Below are 22,233 nucleotides of genomic sequence, written 5' to 3' on the forward strand. Positions count from 1 at the left end.
ACTTCAAAACCGCTCACAGCTCATGCTGTGTCCACCAAAATTACAAAGAACAGTCATCATTTCTAACTTCTAGGGATAACTCGATTTGCACAATAACGTAATGTCACGTCATTATGACGTCATAATTGAATTTAATTGAATTTATTGACAGAATACAAATTTCCCTCAAAGTACACATTAAGAGAAAAATACTTACGTAGTAAGGTGTCAAATAGAATAGGGAACTTGGATAACATTTAAATAAACTTTAACAATAGCAGTGATGTCACAATCACGTCTTTTATGACTAGAAAAGGAACTAGAAGCATCTTGGGTCCGCCATATTGAATTATTTATTCAAGTTGTATTCCATTTTGCTTAAAACCCGAGAAGTTTTTATGAGAAAACTTCATCTGAGTTTAAAAAGAAGGCTAGGAAGCAAAAACATCTGCAAAATATGCAATTCAGTCTGAGAAACGAGCGCAGAAATTCCATACTGATGACGCGTCATGCGTCACTACTTAGATCTGGGTATTGCTTCTCAAATTTGATAAAATAATACTAATTTAGGTGTAATATAATAATTTTATCGGTAAAAATAGAATGAAAACCTATTTTCAAGAAAAAACGCAAATTTTGGAAACATGGCTGCAAAAACTCGGTTGCCATGGCAAAGATACTGTTGACGTATACGTCATGATGATCTTAGTATATTCCCCGATAATTTTAGTAAAAGTCGCTAAGTTTGGTGGTCATAGCTTGTACGGTTTTAAAGTTATTAAACTTTTTAAGGAGAGGGGGCTTGGTCTGAATAGAGATAAGATAACAACAACAACAACTTTATTGACTTTATCTTCTACATGAAGATTTCAGTACAAAACAATCAATATAACAACAAATGAAACGAAGTAAGATAAAAATTAAGTGAGAGAGAGAAAGGAAGACACAATTGCAATCCGTTTTAATATCCTTCAAGTTTGTCCATCTGTGCCTTCTTTTATATTTACTGTGTTATTTATACCTCCTTTTAATGTGTTGAGATGTGCCGTGTTTCTTATATATTTCCCTCAGTTTGGTGGCAGTTCATACCGTTTATTAGAACTGTGATAACTTTTGCGAGACAGCTCCTTTAAAACTGAATGCGCGTAATTGGTAATTATAATATAAACTTTTCTTTTTACTTTCTACCCGTTTGACTCAGAAGAAGATTGAGAACGTGTTTGTCGATCCAAACCAAGTTGATTCAGACAAATGCACTATTTTTTTTTTTTGGGGGGGGGGGGGGGAGCAGAGGTGGGGGGCGGAGTCTCATGCAAATGTTCGACGTTTAACATGATTTTCTGGTTGCCTGCTATGTTTTGACGCCAGGCCCTAAAGGCAACCAAAATGCCTCATTTACACGATGTAGTGATTCAGAGTAACAGCCAATCAAATCATTTTCCACGCATTCCGGGAGAAATCACTTGGCCTCCATACACGATTCTACGGTGAATCACAGACGCCCCTTCCCCGATTTTTCCTTAGGGTAGGGGGGTGAGGTTTGTACACAGGCTAACAATTTAAATGTCAATACGATCAGGTGGTACAAAAGATTCACTCTAGCGATCGTTATGTCATGGTGACTCCTCTGTTTTCCTCCGTTTGTTAAACTCGATGATTTGAATGTCAATTTCATCCATCTTCCTTTCCCTTACCTTGTTTTGCGTATCCCTTCTATTACTTGGGCACAAAGAAAATAACCACCTTAATCCCCGTCTGTATTTTTTAACAAATATAAAGCAAATAAGAGGATTAGTAGTAGAAGATAGGTAGATACCAAGAACCGAAAAAAAACCAAGCAATACATTTACCGAACAAGGAAATTTTTCCCCTGATAGATAAGCCATTCCGAATACGATGTTAGGAATAAGGCAAAGATTAAACGAAACTATGATGCACAGACTCATCTTAACAGCTGGCCTTTTCCTTTGATCGTTTTTCTTGACCTCTGTACAACGAAGGCTTATGTTTTGTCTTCGTAACGTGACAGCTATGGCAGAATACAGAACAGTTATTACAATCAATGGAGCGATCGATACAAGGACAATACGCCCATACCCAAAGATGTTAATTCTCCATGAAGTAATTTCCTCTCTTATGCAATAGAAATTGCCATCATATTCGACTAACTTAGTTGTGCACAGATCTATTGAATTGATTATTAACGCTACGATCCAAGTGGATGTGATTGCAAACGCACGAAATCTTGAGGAGATAAGATGCGCTTTCAATGGAATCACTACCGCCATAAATCGATCCAGCGAAATCCAGAGAAGACTTTGCACAGAAACTGTGATCGAGGCTGCAACCAGAAATATACTTAGACTGCAAGAGATTGAACCAAGCTTTCCACCGATAGGCCACCGGAAATCTGAAGAATTAGCCGCATTTTTTTTCAAGCTAAATGGCATTAACAGTATCGTTACAACAAGATCGGAGACCGCCATGTTAACTATAAATGAGTTTATCGTCCTCCTGAGCTCTTCTCGCACACGTACCAAAGTTATGATAAGAACATTTCCAACCTAGCTAAGTATCAAAATAATGGACAAAAGGAACAATTTGCCAATTTTCAAAGGGGACGAGTCCGCCGAACTTTCACAATTCCCCTGACTTCTTAATGAATCGTTGGTAAAATTTGTGGACATCTTAGAAAATGCAGGTAACTTGAAACGCGTGTCCAATTTCCTTTGCTTTCAGGTGTCAGTTGATGGAGTAGAATATCTGCGGGAGACTCGATAGCAATTACGAAGATATCAAAATCGAGTCACTGACAATTTTAAGTCCTTCTTTCTTTCTGACTGTAAATTACCCTTATCAGGTCACACATACATGCAAATAACCATAAGGTTGCACATGCACAGCCGTGTACATGTAAACATCATACGCTCAATACCTAAAATTGACTGTCAATGAAAATTAATTCTACCACTATGTTGATGTCTTGCAAAATTAATTGTCTTTGTTGTTATGGCCTTGCAGCTTTTAGGCCGAAAAAAAAATATAAAAAATATCCACCTAAAACAAAAACCTACATACACGAGATTTACTTTTTTACTGTTTACTTTATAGACCCCACATTGCCGTTTTTGGTCATAAAAAACACATCTGCCCAGGAGTGGTTTACAAAATTTAAAAAAAAAAGTAATTATGTTTTGGTTGTGTTCATTTAAACTGATATAGAGTCTCCGACCTTTAATAGAACTGCCTGTGCCGCTTGCCTAAAAAAGGCGTTTAATTAAAAGATAGATTTTACTCATTTGTAAAAAGCACCTGGTCGAGTAGAATCACTTATGAAAAAGCAAGAACAAGGTTTTCAGTACAAAAAGATGCCAATTGAGAGAGGATAAAATCCACATATAACACTATATAGCGAATTCCGCCTAAGTTCGGCAAAAACAATAGCTATGACGTCGTTGTGAAAAGAACGATAATAGATACTCCTTTGAATGATCGTACTCATTTAGATGAGTAACAAAAAAAGTTAATATCGCTGCGATTGCTGCCACAGCTGCTGCGAATTGTTATATCCCGTACTTTGCGCATGCGCAGTTCGTTCGATGTTTACCATGTGCTTGGTCGGACATGCTTCTGATGCTTGTTGCGTTTTACTGTTGACATTCGTCCTCTAAGTACGTGAAACCCTGGCGACGAGGATAAATAAATCGAAAGCCACTACACATCACAAAGATGAATATATAGCAGTTTTAAACCTGGGAAACATTCGATAGGGCTACTACAAAACGAAGTCCTTGAGGTTGCAGAGACTTACGCCGAACTTAGGCGAAGTTCGCTATATAGTGCTATATGTGGATTTTATCCGCTCTCAATTAGCATCTCTTTGTACTGAAAACCTTGTTCTCGCTTTTTCTTAAGTGATTCTACTCGACCAGGTGATTTTTGCAAATAACTAAAATCTATCTTTTAATTAAGAATTACCATACATAATGTCGATGTTGTTCGAACCCATGGTCAGTTCAACAACAGCTTAGAGAGCCAATTGCCAGCAAAAAAACATTTCGAAAAGCGTTCCAGTATTTATGATTTGGATCTGTTTTGTTTAGATACAAACTCTAATCTTAACCCTGATTGTACCCTGGGCAATGAGCCAGCTCGCTGCCGGTATTTTTCCCCTCACAGCTTCTCAAAGTTTAAACATACGGTGCATAATGATCAGGATGGCTTTTCTCTGTTGCATAATAACGTTAGAAGCCTGAAGCATAACCTAGAAAATCTTCACGTACACCTACTACATGAGCTCGATTATAATTTTAGTGTAATTGGAGTCACTGAAACAAAAAAAAAACAAGCGCAGATTCGCTAAACTTTTTAACCCAAAATTACCTAACTACGAATTTGAATATGTTCCAACACCTTTATCATGTGGAGGTGTTGGAATTTACTTCAGAAGCAGCCTGAGCTACAATGTCATTGAAAAAACATCTACTCAAGCTTTTCGGGCATTATGGATTGAAATCCAATTTTTTAAAAAAACGAACATTATTGGTGGAGTCATCTACCAACAGCACAATTCCCCCGATCAATTTCTAACTTATTTTGACGAAATATTGGAGAAATCAAGTACACAAAATAACTGCCTATTTATGTCATTGGAGATTTCAACATAGACGTTCTTAAATCCGAAACCTGTGACTTTTCTCACAACTTTTTACTAAGTTTACAAAGCTACTCGTTTTTCCCAACAATCGATAAGCCCACAGGAGTTTATAATAACTCGGCAACGCTAATCGTCAACATATTTGTTAATAGGATTGACAGTAAGCTCTCAAGTGGCAATATCGTGTCGGACATCAGTGACCACTATTCCCAGTTCGCACTGTTTCAAGCCCCTAGGGAGAAAACACATCTAAAAAAACGTAAGATTCGAGACTATTCACATTTTGTGCAAGATGCTTTTAACACGGAGCTCCTGCAAATTGATTGGAAAGCTAGTAGTTCAGTTGATGAGTCCTTTGCTCAGTTTTATAATAAATTAAATAAGCTCATCAACAAACATGCTCCTCTAAAAACTATCTCGAGACAGCAAACTAAGCAATTTGCAAAACAGGCGAATACAAATGGTTTGCGAAAATCAATTAAAGTTAAGAATTCGTTATTCAGTTCTGGGAACACGGCGAAATACAAACAGTATAGAAACAAAATCTCAAGCTTGACTCGTGTTAGTAAGAAGCTACTATCAGGCGTTCTTTGAGGCTAACCTAAATAACATGAAAAAAAACTTGGGAGGGCATTAACACGATAACTAATCCTAAAAAGAAAAATTCAAAAACTGTGTCGGTTTTTAAACGTTCGAACAGCAACACCGTAACAAGTAATACAAGCGGTTTGCGAAAATCAATTAAAGTTAAGAATTCGTTATTCAGTTCTGGGGACACGGCGAAATACAAACAGTATAGAAACAAAATCTCAAGCTTGACTCGTCTTAGTAAGAAGCTCTACTATCAGGCGTTCTTTGAGGCTAACCTAAATAACATGAAAAAAAACTTGGGAGGGCATTAACACGATAACTAATCCTAAAAAGAAAAATTCAAAAACTGTGTCGGCTTTTAAACGTTCGAACAGCAACACCGTAACACAAAATCCATCTGAAGTAACCGATATCCTCAATCGCTTTTTCTCTTCCGTAAGAAGACAATATACTTTCCTCTAGTAGACACCTTAGTGATTATTTTGGTGATCAGGCCTACCCTAATTCTTTCTTTTTTGATCCGGTTACTCCGTCTGAAATAGAATCTGAAATACTATTAACACCTCTAAACAAAACGTATGGATTATACTCCGGTCCTATTCGCATTTTGAAAGGCGCGAATCACGTCGTGTCTGCTACCCTGGCAGAAATAATGAACATGTCGGTCCAAAGTGGTGTTTATCCCCCTAAGTTAAAACATGCGAAAGTCATTCCAGTCTGTTAAATAGGTGACGGAACTGAACCAGGCAATTATCGGCCAAATTCATTACTATCTGTGTTCAATAGATTGTTCGAAAGACTGATGCATAAACGCCTCACATCCTTTACCGAAAAAACCACATTCTTTATAATGCACAGTATCGTTTCTGAGCAAACTGCTCTGCTCAACACGCAATTTTGGATATTGTCATCAGAATACAAAGTAATATGGACGCCATTTTCTACTCGTGCGGCGTATTTATTGATCTAAAAAAGGCATTGGACACAGTTGACTATACTATACTACTATGCAAATTGCGTCACTACGGTATGCGTGGAATTGTCAATGATTGGTTCGCGTCGTATTTGACTGATAGGATCCAGACTACTTAAGTTGAAGCTAGCTTTTCTGGCAAGGGGAAAATATTTTTTGGTGTTCCTCAAGGGTCTGTAATAGGGCCGTTGCTTTTGTTATTCTATATTAATGACATGTACCGTATTTCCTCGAAACTCAACTTCTATTGATTTGCTGATGATACAAATATATTGTACGCAAACAATAATTTGAAATCTCTTGAATCTGTTGGAGTAACTAATCCTGTATTCTCCATTCACCATTAGTACTTGGAACTGGGCTTGTAAGACACTGTCCCCAGGAGCTCTTCTCGCCGTTCTTTACTTTTCTTCGTGCCATATTTTTCCGCCCGTTTAGACTTTCCTTCGCCCCCACTATCTGCCCCTGGGCTTCCGAGGATGGCTTTATTTTCCTCACTTATATGTGTTGTCCGCGACTGTGCTCACACGGCGGGTGGCTCCGCCTAAAATATTCTGCAATTGGTATAGGATTTAATGGAGCCGAAACCAATTGTGGAATTGTACGCATTTTCGGCATCCTACTGATGAACAGTTGGGACACGTAGATATATTTTTTAGCAACTACTATAATTTTAGTCTGTCTACTTTGAATACGTTTAATCGTATGGGATTTTTGATATTCAAGGATCCTGTTTCAACCACAATTCAGGCGCGAAAGGAAAGAGTGCCGGGCGTTTTAGGGTCCGATGTGTTAAGAGACATGCGTAAATGTTTAGTTTCAAAGTAAGGAGAGGACTTTGCAAAGTCAAGTCCACGAAAGTTAGCTCAGAGCAGTGAAGTCGTCGTTCTTCATGCATTGCAGGTGTATAAATCACCACTTATGGGTCTAGAGACAGTAGCAGAGATAGTGAACGATAAAGGACAGGTACTTCTAGTCGGATCAGGCCCAATCCTAGTCCCAGCCTGCAGTATTAGTATTGGAAGGATCTATGAAACCAGCAGAGGGTTTCCCACATAATACCTTACTTGAAAGAGTTGAAGCTAACCTAGCTGAGCTGCCCTGCGGAGTGACTGTTGGTACAGCAGCTGTCACTGTTAATAACAAAGGGAGAGTGCCCATCTTATTGGCTAATTTTAGTAGCAAAGATGTTTATCTACAACCCAGGACCCCGGTTGCTGCTATATCAGATTTTCATATGAAGCCAACCTTACAGTTTGTTTGTGTAGATGAAGTCATGTTTGTGTACGTAGAGCTGGTTCAGATGATGAAGTGAACTGTAACAGCAAAACTGATGCTATCCTGAGCCGGATAGATGTAGGCGACCTGACAGAACCCCAACAAGAGCGTTTTCAACAAGTCATTGGCAGGTATCAGAGTACCTTTAGTAAGAATGAGGATGATATTGGATTCTGCGACTTGGTGAAGCACAAAATAGTCACAACAGACGACAAACCAATTTGAGTTCCACAACGGCGAGTACCACCGCACCAGTGGTAAGAGGTACGGGATTACATTCATCACTTGACCAAGGCATCATCAAAGTCATCCAGTCCTTATGCATCCCCAATAGTCCTTTTAGGAAGAGAGATGGAAAGCGGCGCCTCTGTGTTGACTCTGTTGACTCTGGTTGCCTGCTAAGTTTTGACGACAGGCCCTAAAGCCAACCAAAATCCCTCATTTACATGTTGTAGTGATCCAGAGTAACAGCCAATCAAATCATTTTCCACGCATTCCGGGAAAAATGACGTGGCCTCCACACACGATTAGAAGCCCCTTCTCCGATTTTTCCTTAGGGGAGGGGGGGGGGGGAGTCTGTACACAGGCTAACGATTTAAAAGACTTGAATAATCTCCCGTATATAACCTACTGTCATCTCATATGGCATTTTTGCCGTGATAGCGATTCTAGACGACTAGAGCGTATCCAGGAAAGAGCACTTAGGGCTTTATATTGTGATAAACATTCGTCCTATGGTCACTCACTATCTATGGCCGGGCTATCTACTCTACACAACCGGTGACTACAGACCATAGCTATTCTCATGTATAAAGTTAAAAACAACATGTTCCCAACATACATTAGCACTCTCTTTGAACAGCCTGCAATTAAGTATAAAATTTGCAATCATGACTTCACTATACCCAGATTCAACACAGTCTCCTTTGGAAAGCACTCGCTCAGGTATATGGACCCAAAGGTATGAAGCTGTGTTCCTGGCAACGTGAAAAAAGCTTCCACGTTTTCCTGCTTCAAGTAAAACATCAGAAAAGTGGATCTTAGTATGCTATTAGATAACAATAACTGCTCTAACTGCTCTCTTTGCATTTCTTAATTTTTTTATTTTTATTTTTTTTATAAGATAATGGATACATTTGTACATACTGTATATAGTTCTCCCGAATTTCTAATCTGCTTATGCTGTACATCGATTTTCTTAATTTTTGAATTCTCATATTCTGTTTTTTTTTTTTTTTTCATTTTTAATGAATTAATTTATTGATTTATTCTTTTTAACTTATTTTAGTGTCCCCACTTAGTGCTTATACACCGCTATTACAGTTTTGACACTTTAATAAAGCTATCATCATCATCATCATCATCATCATCAGATGGTACAAAAGATTCACTCTAGCGATCGTTATGTCAAGGTGACTCCTCTGTTTTCCTCAGTTTATCGAACTCGATGATTTGAATGTTAATTTCATCCATCTTCCTTTCCCTTACCATATTTTGCGTATTCCTTCTATTACTTGGGCACAAAGAAAATAACCACCTTAATCCCCGTCTGTAGTTTTTAACAAATATAAAGCAAATAAGAGGATTAGTAGTAGAAGATAGGTAGATACCAAGAACCGAAAAAAAGCCAAGCAATACATTTACCGAACAAGGAAATGTTTCCCCTGATAGATAAGCCATTCCGAATACGATGTAAGGAGTAACGCAAAGATTAAACGAAACTATGATGCACAGACTCATCTTAACAGCTTGCCTTTTCCTTTGATCGTTTTTCTTGACCGCTGTACAACGAAGGCTTGTGTTTTGTCTTCGTAACGTGACAGCTATGGCAGAATACAGAACAGTTATTACAATCAATGGAGCGATCGATACAAGGACAATACGCCCATACCCAAAGATGTTAATTCTCCATGAAGTAATTTTCTCTCTTATGCAATAGAAATTGCCATCGTAGCCAACTAACTTAGTTGTGCACAGATCTACTGAATTGATTATTACCGCTACGATCCAAGTGGACGTGATTGCAAACGCACGAAATCTTGAGGAGATAAGATGCGCTTTCAATGGCATCACTACCGCCATAAATCGATCCAGCGAAATCCAGAGAAGACTTTGCACAGAAACTGTCATCGAGACTGCAACCAGAAATATACTTAGTCTGCAAGAGATTGAACCAAGTTTTCCACCGATAGGCCACTGGTAATTTGAAGAATTGGCCGCACTTTCTTTCAAGCTAAATGGCATTAACAATATCGGTAGAATAAGATCGGAGGCCGCCATGTTAACTATAAATGAATTTATCGTCCTTCTGAGCTCTTCTCGCACACGTACCAAAGTTATGATAAGAACATTTCCAACCAAGCCAAATGTCAAAATAATGGACAGAAGAAACAATTTGCCAATTTTCAAAGGGGGCGAGTCCGTCGAACTTTCGCAATTCCCCTGACTTCTTAATGACTCGTTGGTAAAATTTGTTGACATCTTAGAAAATGCTAGTAACTTGGGACGCGCGTCCAATTTCCTTTGCTTGTATCAGTTGGTGGGCCAGAATATCTGCGGGAGACTGAATGGTAATAAAGAAGATATCAAAATCGTGTCAAATTTTAAAGTCCTTCTCTGCTTTTGACAGTAAAAAACTCCTAAAAAAATTACAAACACATGCAAATAATTATAAGGCCGAACAGGCACAGTGTAAACATTATACATTTAATACTGGAAATTGACTGCCAGTGATGATTGATTCTACAACTTTGTTGATATCTTGCAAAATTAATTTTCTTAGTTGTTATGAAAAAACCCAAAAAAATCCACCTGAAACAACAATCTACATAAACAAGATTCTTTTTTTATTATTATTATCTATTTTATGGACCTCACGCTGCTGTGTTGATCATTAAAAAAAAAACATCTGCCCAGAAGTGTTTTGTAAAGTCAAAAACACAAAAATGTAACTACCTTTTTTGGGCTGATCTTAGTTGTATTTGCTTAAACTGAGATAGATTTTCTAACAACTGCCTGTGTCGTTTGCTTAAAAGATTAGCATTTTATGAAAAGGTAGAATCAAGTTCGACGGGAATTACCAATTAAGAAGCAAGAAACGCCAAAGTAAGGCTCTCAGTACAAAGAGATGCTACAAGTACGGTAAAATCCACTTATAGTACTGTACAAAAAGGGAGAGCAAACTTCGCCGAAGTTCGGCGAAATTAAGAGCGATCATTAGTGATACTCATTCTCATACTCATTCACATGAGTAGGGAAAGATTGCTGCGACAGCTGCGAATGCCCAGCGATCTAAACGTTTAATTGATCGTATCGACCATATATGGAAACCGTCCTTTTAAATAGAGTATGTTACTATTGCAGTAAATCAAGTTCGATTAAAGTAGTAGATTGGAAAGAATCCTATATACTACACAAAAGGAAAAGTAAAAAGAAGCACTAGTGGCTCATTGGGGTGGATGCCAACAGAACCATGTAAGGTTAAATTCAAAAGCCATACCAGCAAATTAACGAGCCCAAGTAAAAAGAATATAGGCAAAAGCAAATCTGTTTAAAAAAAGTCGGACAACAAGGTACAGTATACATTAACAGGTGCTCTAATTTCTTTAACACAAAATGAAAAGGTAGACCAATTTATTCTGCTTCTGAAGAAAGGCCTACATATCATACATTTTAACATTGAAATTAAAAGAATGGGTCCGGTGATGAAATTGTATTTAATGGCTATAGTTTAAGCCAAAATTCCAGCTACAGCATTGTATCACTAAAACAAAAAAGGAAGATGATTGTTGTCAAACTCTATATATACCTTGAGCCTGGGCGGCCTGTGGTTACACTAAGCAGCTTCTTCATAAAGTAGGTGGAGATCTCCAAACCATTTACCGCTGTCTATGCATCATTAACAGTTTTGCTTCTATCCATATTTGGCTTATTGTGGCAGCCTATAAGCTTAGTCACCTGATTGTCCCAGGTGAACACTTGTGGTATTGTTTTAAGAGCGCTGCTGCACTACCTTGCACCCCCTTGATGACCTTTCATTTTGTTTTGTGTTCTTATGTAACGAATCCCATTCACAGCTTGCATACTCTAAACAAAAAGGTCTGCCAATAAGCGACCAATATTTCACCCTGTTATGTAGCTCCTATCACCAGGAGTGGATAAGCAAATAGGAGGGGGGGGGGGGTGGTTACTTGATGCATCAGTTTGGGGTTAGTCTCTGTTTTACATAATTTAAAAGAAAATAATAAAAGAAAAAGTCTATCACAGTTTTCAAATTCAATTGTTTGCTATCAAACATAATTATACCAAACTCTAGATAAAGCTTATCTGAGATGTTATAGACGTCTCAAAATAGCCAAATTACAAATTAAACAGCTTGGAATAATCTTTAACTGTGTGACCACAGTCTTTTTGAAAGTTACCTTGGGGGAGTATACCTTTGTCATTCAGCCATGTGCTTGTCTATCCTTTTGTATGCAGTACTGCTTAAATCCTTGTCCGGGGTTGCTTGTTACTGTGTGTATGCAGTTGAATACTGTTTCTCTTTGGTCATGCTTGGTTTTTTGTATTTCTAGATGACAGTTTTTCTATGGGGATTTGGAGGGGGGAGGGGTAATTAACTAGAACTTGGGTATAAGATGTGTTTCCCCCACCTTGCAAAAAATGATTGGGTGTCTGACTCCAAACACTAGTGTATGGTTGACCGAGTATTCATTTGTGTCTCAAATGACCATAAAATCCACTAAGACGATTGCTACACTAACACTAATAGGCTCATACCCAGCATGTCTTAAAAAGTATAAACAGCTTGAAAGTAATGGTCACACTACACAACTTTGTACAAAGGCCAGTACCTTAATGCAAGCATGTTCATAGCACCGAGGGGTATAAGTGGGAAAACACATTAATATTTCATTAAACAAATTTATAGGTTGTTAATAAAATTGGACATTTGTATTTATGTATTTAAACTTTAATTCTTATCAGAAATACCTTTCTCCTGCGATCCCTTGCAAGGGATTTAAGAGCCATTATCTGAGAAAATCGAGAATCGCACGACACTCGTCAAAAAATCGAATTTTTTTTTATTTTGCCAAAACATCCCTTTTAGTGACCTTATTTAAGGAAAAATAGTTTTGGGTTCAAACGATTCATTTTAAAGGAGAAATTAGGAAAAGTTTGAAAAATCGATTTTATGCTCGTTTTTCGAACAAAACACGGCAGGATGCGATGGCAACTTCGAGAGAAGGGTGAACGCGTAAGAAACATTCCCTGACATTGAAACTTCACCGAATTATTATTTTGTTCTTACTCTTGAAAATCCTAAAAGAAAATTTGATAAACAATGCTTTACATTTTTATAATCGACAAGTGTAAAGAGGTCATATTTGTGACGTTAGACGTGCTAGAAAATGAAGGCCAACTTTGACTATTAAAAAAGGCCTCTGGTATATGCCGCTTGATCATAAAATCAATATAAAATGGAACCTTGGCTTTTGTACTAACTTACTGGAAAGTTTTAGCTCTGGAAATCAAATATCATCCTGACACCAAAGCAAGCGGTGAGAGCAATTGAATTGGGAAATTTATGCAAATTAGACGGCTTGCGGACGGTTGTCAAACTAAAAGAAAGGTTTTACATGAAAGGATTACTCACCATTGCTTGTAACACGTTTTTACGGCAAGGAAAGTTATTTCCAACTTCTTTTGCGTCGTTTTGGGTCACAAAATATATAATTTTTAGCCAAAAGACAAACGTACGTTTGCTCAGCAACTGCGTCCGAATCCGGCCGTGAATCGAAATAAAGTCACAACACGTCGAAGCAAGAGTTACAAGAGTTTTTACTTCAGTCAGGAGGCAAAAGGAATAAAATTCATCGCAAACTAATGACTTCGATTTTGAAAACCTTTCATCACTTCAATCGTTCGTCGGCTGATAATAAACATCGCATAAGATCGTATGACCTTTGGTGTGACCGGAAATTGGTCACACGCTTTAGTCACGTCATCATGCTGTCACGAAATTTTCGTAGCTGTTGTCAGCAATTTTAATACAGTTTTCACATTTTTTGACAAGAAATCCTCTCATCGCAGTAGAAACAGCCATGCATATTTATTTTTCTTTTATTTACCTACTAGGCTTTGAAACAGCTTTTTTGCCTTCGAAGTACTAAACAGGAGGGGTACCTCGGATTCCAAGTGTCGTGAGTGATCCGTGGAAGCGAAAATTAAGACCAAAAGAGAACGAATATTTTGAATACTTAAGTAAAGCCACAGCTAAAAAAAAAAAATTGTTCAAAATATTTTCAAACTAAGAAAAAAACATACTTCGATCATCCCCGTGACTTGGAATCTGGCCAGAGTACCCCCTCCCCCTCCCCTCCTCCCCTATGCCGGGTCAAAATACTAAGTTCCCCCGGCCCAATGTCCCATAGTCAAGGGAGTATACTCTCTTGCTGTAGTAAAGAACTTGCAGAATAATACCAATTCTCCGTGGCCAACGGATTCAACGCTACAGTTTACTTTTGGTTTTGCTTGTTGATTTTTTCGCTATTTGCTCACGATCAGGAGCCTATAACCCCAACCACGACCAAATTATGAAACCTGTTATTACCAGAAAAAAAAACACAAAGAAACAGTCAGTCAGATAGATAGTACATAATTAAAAAGACCTCGACTAAGATTAAAAAAAATCAATACATGACACTGTCGAATGCGAAAACCCAGAAACCATTTTGTGGAAAAAAGGTTCGCATACAGCTATCAGCTGCTTTTGTCCACAACTCGCAGGTAGAGGTCCAAGGAAACTAGTGATTGTGAAATGGCTTCAAACTATGATCCTATACTGTTGGAATATTACTTATCACAGAAAGCTACACCTGATTTCTTCTAGCAGACCCAATCCTCTTGGTTCGTGTGGACAAAGTAGCTCATCCCGGCTATTTGCACCATATTGCTACCATAGTCTCCCTAGATTCCCAAGCCTCGCAAGCAGACCTTCCTGTCCCAAGAACGTTGGGTAGGATTGTAGGACGAGCCAAAAGAAAGTGAAGGCTATAGGCTCTCGCGATGATGCAAGGAAGGTCGAGTATTATATTCCCCTATCCTGGTCGCCCAGGGTAAGTCTGCGGAGGAGAGTGACTGAGGGGCTGTATGTTCGAAAAGTTGACTAACGCCCCCGGGACTAACGCTTTCACCCTGCTTCTTCTTATTCGCTTGATAGTGATTTCCGGTTGTTAAACGTTTGAACAACAGGGCCCTAAGTATTGTGTTTCGTCTTGCACCCATAAACCTTATAAATTTCACTATGGGACTTCAACACCTCCCTTGAATGATCCATTTCGCTAAACGGGACCTCAAAACAACGATTCTGTGTATCCTAAGGGAGTGTATACTATACTTTCCTGGCTCTCGTCACTCACAGTGAGGTGATGGTGGCTTACACAGTCCAACCTCCATGTGCGACTGCCAATCCAAAAGACCAAATTTTCCCAGTCAAAGCCTTACAGTTGGAACTTCCAGTAAACGACCACCTTCTGTAAGTGACTGCGACCACTTTTTGGGCGTCACGGTTAATTGTTTTCCATAAGCGACCAGTTGACGCATTCTCTGCTCTGTATTTTTGCTGTGTGCACTATGTTCCTTAGAAAATATGAAGACCTTTAGCGACATCGTGGAACTACACATATCCTAACTTAGTAGATGTAGCCAACAAAGTGAAGATTATGTTGTGATTCTAGACTATTCTATATCTCACTCACCTGAATCCCTCTTTAAATTGAGCATGATTTAAAAGCTGTATTTGTCAAAAGAGGTAAAAGATAATATTTTGCCAGGAATTTGTTACACCGCCATTTAATAGAATGTGCCTGGACCTCTTCTCGGAATAGACCCCATGTGGTCCGATTCTTCTAAACGACCACCTCCCGTTAGGGACCACTAAGTCTTTGCATTTTTGGTGGTCGCTTACTGGAGGTACGACTGTATTACTTTGACCTATCAGAGGCTTACCGGTAATAAAGGGGATCTGGAAGGGGGCATGGATGCGACAATCACATGCAGGTCGCTTACTTAAAATAGTAGACATCTAACTGACAATCAAAGTTTGTGCTTATTATTGGGGTTATCTGGTGTTTACTCACCTCCCAAGCTACCCTGGGCGAGCCAACTTTTCCTCCATTTCCTTACAAAACTTGGTAAACCATTTACATGAGAAACAAAAGGTTGGTTCGGATAGACGCCTTACTACCAGTAGTGGGCGGAGTTGAGGGCTTCCGGAAGTCAGCCCTCCACTGAGCCGGTAGTGGTGGCCTCACCCTTCCAGCCCGGCTAATATTTCTCCACTTTGGCTCGCCCAGCTACAATCGGCGACAAAATGAGTTGAGACACTTCGCCCAAAAGTAGGCTTTTTTACGTTTTATGAACTTCAAAAGGAGGAAATATAGCTTTCCTCCCCCATCCCCTCCGTACAATGTTGTGCCCTTGTTCTAGCTACCTATAGAAAACAACAAACACCTCAACTTTGAATGGAGAGGACAGGGGAGGGTGCGGATTCATTTGTTCTCCGAAGTCACCCTATTTGTCTCAACAATTTTGTCGCCGATTGTAGTTGGGACAACACGGTCAAGGCTAGACAAAGACAGCATGCGCAAGCACTGTTGACTCGGACAAAGTGGTCAGTTTTTTCCTCATATAAACGCTCGCAAAAGTTGGCTCGGCTGGGAGGTTGACCTTCTCTCCGGCACAGCTTTTCTCCATCCATGGGTTCCAAACAGTCTTTTAGCAGTCACGTTTGAAATTTATAGGAAAATAATGTAGCACTTCAAAAAATAATAATAATAAAAATACACTTTTTTCACAGCCTGTCAATGCCTAGAAGGTGTCTATAAAAGAAATCAACTGCAGAACAGGAGTCAATTTCAGTTTTTTGCGCTTTTCACGCTAGCACTGCGAAGCGGACTGGGGGCGCGAGATACGCGCGATGCATGGGGAACAAGTTCTGCAGGCTATAAAAGAAATTAAAAAATAAATAAATAAATAAAGCAGGCCTGATTTTATTTCGAGGAGTCTATTTTTTGTCGAAAGCAAACGTGAAAAATCGTATTAAAATTCGTGACAGTATGCTAACGTGACTTGAGGGTGTGACCGATTTCCGGTCACACGCCAAAGGTCATACGATCTTGTGTGATGTTTATTATCAGCCGACGAACGATTGAAGTGATGAAAGGTTTTCAAAATCGAAGTCATTAGTTTGCGATGAATTTTCAATCTTTTGGCCTCCTGACTGAAGTAAAAACTCTTGCAACTCTTGCTTCTAAAGGACCGCAGTGACGTGTTGTGACTTCATTTCGATTCACGGCCGGATTCTGGCGCAGTCGCTGAGCAAACGTGCGTTTGTCTTTTGGACCTTTTGGCTTAAAATTATGGATTTTGTGACTCAAACCGACGCAACAGAAGTTGGAAATAACTTTCCTTGCCGTAAAAACGTATTACAAGCAATGGTGAGTAATCCTTTCATGTAAAACCTTTCTTTTAGTTTGACAACCGTCCGCAAGCCGTCTAATTTGCATAAATTTCCCAATTCAATTGCTCTCACCGCTTGCTTCGGTGTCAGGATGATATTTGATTTCCAGAGCTAAAACTTTCCAGTAAGTTAGTACAAAAGCCAAGGTTCCATTTTATATTGATTTTATGATCAAGCGGCATATACCAGAGGCCTTTTTTAATAGTCAAAGTTGGCCTTCGTTTTCTAGCATGTCTAACGTCACAAATATGACCTCTTTAGACTTGTCGATTATAAAAATATAAGACATTGTTTTTCAATTTTTCTTCTAAGGTTTTCAAGAGTAAGAACAAAATAATAATTCGGTGAAGTTTCAGTGTCAGGGAATGTTTCTTACGCGTTCACCCTTCTCTCGAAGTTGCCATTGCATCCTGCCGTGTTTTGTTCGAAAAACAGGAATAAAATCGATTTTTTAAACTTTTTTTAATTTCTCCTTTAAAATGAATCGTTTGAACCCAAAACTATTTTTCCTTAAATAAGGTCACTAAAAGGGATGTTTTGGCAAAATAATAAAAAATTCGATTTTTTGACGAGTGTCTTGCGATTCTCGATTTTCTCAGAAAATGGCTCTTAATATAGTGAGAACTAAATTGACTCTGTTGAAGTCTTGAACGTAATCCCTAAATCTCTATTTTAAGATACTGGCCTACCCCTTTGAAGCCGTTATAACTATAGACAGTAAATTGTTCAGGCATTTAGCCTTCAGTTGCCACACCCCACGGTCACTTTTGTGCCCAGATCACTTTCCTGATAGTCTGAATTGAATTATTTGGTAGTCACTCTCAAAATAACAGAAGCCCGGCAAAAGTTCACTAGGTTATTTGAAGCTAAATCTAAACAGTAAAAGAAACGGATTTGTAATGATTATAAGTGACGCAACGAAAAGATGCGAGAATGGCTCCTAAGCTGTTAAATGTTCTAAATTGCATTTTCAAAGGAATTCCAGTGGACCTTGACCATAATCAAACAGAAAGTAAAAATCATCGTTCCAAAAAAAAGTTGCCTTGATTATTTTATAGTTGCAATTCAATGTGGAAACCGTAACAGAGAAAAGGGCTATTACTGCTCCTGACCCTTTTAGTATCATAATAATGGAAAAGTAATTACTTGCTCTTTTGCCCCTGGAAATAATCAAACCGAAAGTAGAAAATAGCAACAAAACTGCGTTGATTATTCTATACTTTTAAATGTTATGGTGAAAAGTTTAAACATAGAAAAGGGCCATTTACATACATATACTTTACTTAATCTCGAATTTAGAGTACCTAAGCAGGTATCTTCGAGTTACAAGTACAATTTCAGATATTAAGAAAATTGAGAAATTATAACATTCTAAAGAATCTAGCGTTTAAAATCAGGAAAGCCGGTTAAAAGTTCTACAAAAATCCAGAAGATCGTTACATTATTTTTTTTTTGTTTAATAATGATATAATAATTTTATTGAACTTTAAAAAAATATCTACATGATTTACAGAAATATTTGAAGCAAGAATTAAGCACTGTATAACATTAAGAATTATATAAATCATAAAAATAGCAATCACTATGTCAATAACGATTTCGGAAATACATTCCTTGCAGTTCTGATGCGGTCAATGGCTCTTGCAGGCAGTCCAGAGTTTTAAATTAAGTCATTGCAAAAGATAATTATCCGTCTCTGACATTAAAAAGAAAACAAGTTAAAAAGAATAAAATCTCGTATTCCTAAATTACTAATATTATTGTAATATTATCGTATTCCTAAATTACTAATATTTTATTATTATTATTATTATTATTATTATTATCATTATTATTATTATTATTATTATTATTATTATTATTATTATTTTGAAAAAAATGTTAGAACTAATTGCTCTTTTTCAAACAGCTCGCGATATTAGCCAGGTGGGAGAGCTAACTGGTGGATCACATCCTCAGAAACTATGGCTGGGTTCATTTGACTACTGCACATGCATGCATTAGATAAGCGTTAGATATGCGTTAGATGCCAGTTGGTGTGTTACATATTATCAGGGCTGCCTGTTTGCATTATACTCACACACTACTTGAATTTTGTTCCAGCCTGCTAGAGTGAAAATATCTAGATTCTCGCCGTTAACAGATTCCGTTTTTTTATTTCTTTTAAGAGAACTTAAGACAGCTTAAAAGTCACAAGTCACTGTGAAAAACGAATGAATTTTACGTCAAGTTATATGCAAGAAACCGCTAACCATCTAACCATCTCAAATTTTCAAACTGTTTTATGAATCCTCAAATTTTCTTGTTATTCGCCATGGGTTAATTTGAAACATGTACATTTTATAAATGAAATAGCAAGGAATATTGTAAACAGTTTTGCGCGTTTCCCTTCGTACTTTGATGAAAACGTGCACTTACAGTTTGAAATTACATATGGCTTTCATACAAAGAAGTTTTTAAAACATATTGAAACAGTCATTTCTTTCTTTCCATCTGTTTATCCTACTTATTTGGAACACCGAAAATGAAATTTTGATTCCATCGAATTTTGTACTTGTCAAGAACAGAGAGGAATTACCAAAAAACATGCTGTACTGATTTGCATTTCAAGACTGAATTGGAATCACTTAGATAGCAACATCAGTTATAATGAAAAAAATTAGAAACAACACTGCGAGATCAGTATTTTCAAAATAACGAAGAAGGTGCTATCTTTACAGCTTGTATTTTTTTTATGTTTTCTTTCCCTCTCTACAGCAAAGGATTATTCTGTTTTCCTTGTCTTCGTAATAAACTAATTGCGCAGAAAAAATAGGTTTCCTCTTTGACCCACGGACATGGCAGTCCCACGATTTAAAGGCCTCGCGTCAACTTCAGATGGTAAAACTTAAGATTAACTCTGTCAAGGATCGGTCAAGGTAACACCTTAGTTTTCCTCAATTTCTTAAGCTCAATTATCTGAAGGTCAATTTCGTACATCTTTCTGTCTCTCTCAGTATTTTGGATACCCCTTTTTTTACTCGGGCAAGAAGAAAATAACCCCCTTAATCCACGTCTGTAGCTTTTAACAAATATAAAGCAAATAAAAGGATTCGCAGTAGAGGATAGGTAAATGCCAAGAACAGTAAAAAAGCCAAACAAGCCATATACTAAACAAGGCAATTTTGCCCCTGATACATAAGTCATTGCGAATATCATGTAAGGAAGAACGCAAATATTGTAAGTGATTATGATGCATATGCTCATCTTAATGGCATTCCTTTTCCTTTCATCGTTTTCTTTTGCTACTGTACACCGAAGGTTTTTGTTTTGACTTCGTAACTTCACTGCTATGACAAAATACAGACTAGTTATTACTAGAAAAGGAGCGATCGATACAAGGAAAACACGCCCATAGCCGAGGGCTTTAAGTAGCGCCGAAGTAATGTTTTCTCTAATGCAGTACAGATTACCATCATTTTCGACCAACTTATTTGTGAGCAGATCTGTTGAATTAATTATTAGCGCCACAATCCAAATGGACGTGATTGCAAACGCACGAAATCTGGAGGAGATAAGATGCGCTTTCAATGGTATCACTACCGCCATAAATCGATCCACCGACATCCAGAGAAGACTTTGCACAGAAACTGTTATCGAGACAGCTACCAGGAAAACACTGAGCTTGCAAAAGATTAAACCAGGCTTTCCCCTGATAGGCCACTGGAAATTTGAAGAATCGGTCGCAATTCCCCTCAAGCTAAATGGCATTAACAGTATGGGAATAATAAGATCGGACACCGCCATGTTAACTATAAATGAGTTCATCGTCCTCCTTAGCTCTTCTCGCAAACGTACCAAAGTTATGATAAGTACATTTCCAACCAAGCTGCAAATCAAAATACTGGAAAGAAGAATCAGTTTGCCAGTTTTCAAAGAGGACGAGTCAGCCGAACTCGCACAATTCTCCTGACTTCTTAACAAATCGCTAGTAAAATTTGTGAACATCTTAGAAAGTACCAACTTGAGCCACGGGGCTATAAATATTCGTTGCCTCTATTTCAATTGGTGATAACGAATATCTGCAGTGGACTTCACGAGTATACCGAAGATACCGAGGTGAAATTATGTCGCAATTTTCAGTCCTTCTCTCTTTTTCACTGTAATTTACTCGCACAGAGTCTCGAGCTAATACATGCAAATAATAGGCCGCAAGATTGTGCAAAGAGTAAACATCATCTATACTCATCAATAACTGCGGAAATTGACTGTCAGTGATGACTGCTACTCAGTTTTATTTAGAGAAAAATACCCTCCTTGCTTTAAAAAGTTTGTGACAAGCTACATGACAGATGATTAATTGGTTGATATAGCCATGATGTATGTGTGTTTGATAACATCTGCAAGGAGTGCTTGATAAGAAAATATTATGAAATTATTATTTACTTTTCTTGGACCAAACGTCGTTATATTTACTTAAACTGAGGTAGATTTTCCTATCTATAATGGAACTACTTGTGTCGTTTACCTTATAAGAATTTAATTAGGCCAAAACATCGTTTGTAAATCAACTGGAATCGCTAATTAAAATAGCATGAACTGCCAAAACAAGGTTCTTGTAAGAGAAGCTTGGCGCATTGTGAAATCTACATGCACTACTATGCAAAAAGAAGGGAGAGGGAAATTGGCCGAAATAAAGATATTTAGATATATATGAAAAAGAAAGTAATTACGCTTAATAAAAATTAAGGATTACAATCTCAACTACAAGAAAAAGGAGTAAAAAAAAGCCTCACTATCATGAATCCAGAAGCAATTATTAATAATATGTTTACTAAATACATTAGGGACCCCCCGAGTAGGATTTCGTACCAGTACAGTGTATTGACCTTTCTTTATGCGAACCTCATAAAACGAAGTCTTCAGGGTGATGAACAATACTCTTTGCCCCATTGTATACTGGTAAAATATCTCGATATAACGAAACCCTGTTGTATGGAACAAAATCTCTTGACTCTTTCTCATGTTTTTTTTTTGTTTTTTGTTTTTTTTTTGGCCTAAAAACAGAAATATATCACTCCATCCCTGAATAAATGAGCACTTAATAAACAATATTCGTTGCCAAATAGTACATTGGTATACGGAGTATCTCGATATAACGAAACCCTGTCGTATGGAACAATTCCTTTGACCCTTTCTTATGTCGAGGAGGAGGAATTTCAAAAACAAGGAAAATTGTATTATTGGTCTAAA

This window comes from Porites lutea, chromosome 2 (genome assembly GCF_958299795.1).
Source record: "Porites lutea chromosome 2, jaPorLute2.1, whole genome shotgun sequence".
NCBI lineage: Eukaryota > Metazoa > Cnidaria > Anthozoa > Scleractinia > Poritidae > Porites > Porites lutea.